The sequence below is a fragment of the Sesamum indicum genome, linkage group LG3 (genome assembly GCF_000512975.1).
Source record: "Sesamum indicum cultivar Zhongzhi No. 13 linkage group LG3, S_indicum_v1.0, whole genome shotgun sequence".
Taxonomy (NCBI): domain Eukaryota; kingdom Viridiplantae; phylum Streptophyta; class Magnoliopsida; order Lamiales; family Pedaliaceae; genus Sesamum; species Sesamum indicum.
In genome coordinates, this window is record NC_026147.1 from 23482922 (window position 1) to 23487566 (window position 4645).

At 35.8% G+C, this 4645-nt stretch overlaps 1 pseudogene; it reads left to right on the top strand.

Moving 5' to 3' along the window:
• LOC105159577 overlaps window positions 3394-4645 on the top strand; it is a 1738-nt pseudogene continuing 486 nt past the window's right edge.

Below are 4645 nucleotides of genomic sequence, written 5' to 3' on the forward strand. Positions count from 1 at the left end.
TTTTTTTAAAAAAATATCATTTTATATTTTTATAAAGTGTTAAGTGTAATTAATTATTTTCTTCTTTTTTTTTTTTTTTTTGGTCCCCTTTTTGTGCAATTCCACAAAACTATTTTCATAGTATGTCAGAAGATAGTTGTGAGAAAATGAAAAGGTGCTTATGTCTTAACCCACACACTTTATAACACTTGTTTGCTTATCGGCCCAAATGAAATTTTATGTTGATTTTCTAGGGCTTGATTGAGACAAGCAACCGAAGAATTGGGTCATCTTGGGCCGTATCAGTTGAATGAGTAGGCTAGAATTTATGTGCCAATTTGGGAGCCCATCGAGAAAGGAATGGACCAAACCATTTGAAAAGGAGAGGGAGAATTATGAGTTTGATTCCTATACTTAACCACTGATACTCTTTTAATTTAATATTTTTAATTCTCAAATTATTTAACTTTTTGACAGTTTTGGTCCTTTCTATTCGATGACCCTTATAATACGGTAGATGAAAACCTCAAAGAATCTCCCTTGAACTTGGTCTTCTTTAATTATTTTAACCTCTATTTTCACCATTTTCTTCGACCCAAAACCTCTTAAATAAACCGTCCAAGCTTTTAAAAAAACCTCAAGACCAAATTCAAAGCAGGAAAGGGAGGTGTTTTTTTCCTCCATTGTTGAGGTTTCCCGTCTATTCTAACGACCATCAACCACAAAACATAAAAATTGTCAAAAATTTGTATGAGGAGCTTTGCATACAACAATATCACTATCATTTTAACACACTAATTATTAATTCTTCAATAATTATATATGGAACTCCTAGTCCAACACCCTGCTACCTCAACAGGTGTTGTGTTCCATCACCATCATCAGCTCAATACGTACCCACTATTTTGCTATTTTTTAAGTTAAGAAATAATTGGATTTAAAAGCCTACAAATCCCTAAAAATTGGCTACTAAATAAGTAATTCATTGGTTTGCATGCATGTGGACAATATATATCAATTTATACTCCATTTGTAATTTAAAGTCTTTCCTTTTTATTAAAAGAAATAATTTGAGAAGATATAATATGCAAAATACTAATATATATATATATATGTATATATTAAAAATAATATAACTATTCAAAACATGAGACACATTTTTGTCCAATCAAGAAATAAGTACTAATTATATTTATTAATTTAAGAGGATAAATATTACATCAGAGATAGTTAGAAGAGCAAAGTGTATTTTAGGCTAGAAAATATTCCATAACACCCTAAAATGTATCCCATGATGATGCTTTCACACCTAAACAAATAGATTTGGGGAATGGGGAAATCCTCATTCCTCACACCCAATAATTATGGCTGCCAGAATGATAATTGATAATGTGGTTGGTGTGTAGGAATATGAATATCAGACATTCCAAGGGAATGAATCAAACAATTACTATATATGTTGAGGTATTAAAACAACCTCATTAATCAATCATCGGCGGTAAACTTCAAACAGGATGAAATACTTTGATTAATTAATACATCCATCGGCTGCATGACAATTAATTATCTACTACCAACTCCAACATTCTATCAACAGGATGAGATCTATTTTGTTTCAAAACTTTTATTCTATTAATACCATGATATATCTATTTTTATAATAATAAATTTTTTAATTTTCTTTATATATATATGCTTTAGTTCAAAATTGGAGATATACTTAACCAAGTATACTACTGATTAATCGTATTTATTATATATATAAAAAATTGAGTTAATTTTATCGATATTTCCTTACACAATTACATCTCATCTCGTGTGATATTTGCATAATTTTTTGTGTCTAGAACGGTGTTGATGTGACTACAATTACAATCTTAAGTAGTGTACTTAAGGTAGCAATTGGACCTATATCCAACAAGACCCGCTCCTAATGGGGCAGGTTCTGGTCTGAAAAATTGTTTGAGTTGTTATGAACTTGAGAATTTTTTTGAAATTCGAAATATATAAGTTAGGCTATGAATAATTTTATATTTGTAGATAATTGAAAATGAATCAGGTCAGACCAGTCCCGACAAGTTTTGTGGTGGAGCTGGTCAGAATCCTTTCTGAAGTTGATGGGACGAGTTTCGAATCCATCTAAACCCGTCTAATTACCACCTCTAGGTGTATTTAGAATGACGATCTAATTTATAAAAAAAAATATAATATGAACAATTGATTATGGTAGGTACGTAGTTTGTATGCATAATTACAATGAGAAAGAAAACTTGTTGGATTAGGGTTTTTTTTGGGGGGTTAAATTCATTAGATAATTTTCTCCTAAATAATATTGGGATCCCAACATATAAAATGTTTCAGCATGCAATATGTCCTGGTACAGAAAAGTAAAGGAAAATTCATCAAAATGGATGTATAAGTAGGACTTATATTTCCAACACCAATTATTTGATCATAACATAAAATATATGGAATCGAATCCTTTAGGTACGTGAAATTATTAATAATATATATGTTTGCATGGAATTCATGATCTGTCATGCTCAAATTTCACACCCACGTCCTATGCAAACAATGGACAAGCATAGACATAGAGAGATACAATGTACATGCATGGATGTTGATATATATACACAATTAAGAGAAAAGTCAAATGTCTTAATGCAGCCATCATATTACATAGAATCAGAAACGGATTAAACAGGAAAAAAGAAAAAATCAGGAATATTTCATGCACCACCTCTCTCATCCTTTATTAATCTCAAGGGGTTGACTATTAATTATATACTTGATCACAACACTTTCATTCATGGACCTCTAACTCAAAATTACAATTTACCATGTTCAAATATCTGACCCAATATTATATATATTCAATTACAATTATCTTTTATTGAAATTTATTCCAAACAATTTTAGTAGGAATTGATCTTGAAAAAATTGTAGGTATTCTGTCTTTCTTTTCATATTTTCTGTGCAGACATTCATAATATGATAAAAAAACAAATTTAATCATACATAAGCAAATTATACTTATTCCTGATGAGCCTTAATTACTTCAACCTCCATATATACTACTTGAAATACGATTCAATCGGGATGAAATTAAGATGAGTGAATGATAAGTATATATATATATATATATATATATATGTGCTTGTGTATGAAAAATAAATCTATTTGAGGTTGATTCTAATTCATTGGATAGAACTCATTTTAGTATTTGTATATTTACATATATAAATACAAATTGAACAGAAAAAATGAAAGTAAAGGGGAGACTTTTAAGTGAACATACCTTCCCCTTTCCCGACCAAATCAAATTATTGCCTCTAATTCTTGGGAAATTGTAGCTATTTAAACCCCAGCGCCCTAACTTTTCCATACAACACACAAATCCAAAGTACAGCGCAACACTCTGCAGACACCCCATACCCAATGGCTACTACTCCAACACTCCTCGTTTCCTCCCTTCTCCATCACTTCATCATACTCCTCCTACTGCTCCCATATCAGCACGACCCTCTCACTCTCGCCGCCGAGTGGAAGCTCCTCCTCTCCAACGCCGGCGTCTCTGCCATGCACATGCAGCTTCTCAACACCGACCGCGTCGTCATCTTCGACCTCACTGATTTTGGGCCCTCCAACATTTCCCTTCCCAATGGCAAATGCCTCAACAACCCCAGGGACTTAACCCTCAAAATCGACTGCACCGCTCACTCCGTCGAATACGACGTCGCTTCCAACTCCATCCGTCCTCTCAACGTGTTCACCAACGTCTGGTGCTCCTCCGGTGCCGCCATGCCCGACGGGAGCTTGGTGCAAACCGGCGGCTTCAACGACGGCGATCGTAATGCCCGAGTTTTCAAACCATGCAGTGATAATTCTTGCGACTGGCAAGAATTTAACACAGTCCTCACGCAGAAAAGATGGTACGCCAGCAATCACATTCTGCCAGATGGCAGGCAGATTATTGTTGGCGGCCGCGGACAGTTTACCTACGAGTTTTACCCGAAAAGAACCGGAGCCGATGCATCCTACAATTTGCCGTTCCTTTCGCAGACAAATGACCCGAGAATTGAGAACAACTTGTACCCGTTTGTGTTCCTGAATGTGGACGGTAATTTGTTTATTTTCGCCAATAATCGAGCTATCTTGTTTGATTATGTAAAAGGGGCGGTGGTTAAAACCTACCCGACACTACCGGGTGGGGATCCGAGGAGTTATCCAAGCCATTGAGGAACTTGCAAGGAGGAGGTAACATTACAGCCGAAGTTCTGGTGTGTGGTGGTGCGCCAAAAGGATCTTTTACAAGTGCAAACAATGGGAAATTTGTCGGGGCGCTAAATACATGTGGGAGGATCCAGATAACGGACCCGAACCCACAATGGGTTATGGAGACCATGCCTTCAGCTAGAGTTATGGGTGATATGGTGTTGCTACCTAATGGTAACGTGCTCATCATAAACGGAGCATCAGAGGGTACGGCTGGATGGGATTTGGGTCGTAACCCGGTTTTAACGCCGGTCATCTACAGACCAAAAAATCCAGTCGGGTCAAGATTCGAGGCCCAGCTCTCAAGCACCATACCCCGAATGTACCATTCAACCGCTGTTTTGCTCCGCGACGGTCGTGTACTTGTCAGCGGTAGCAACCCACATGCGTA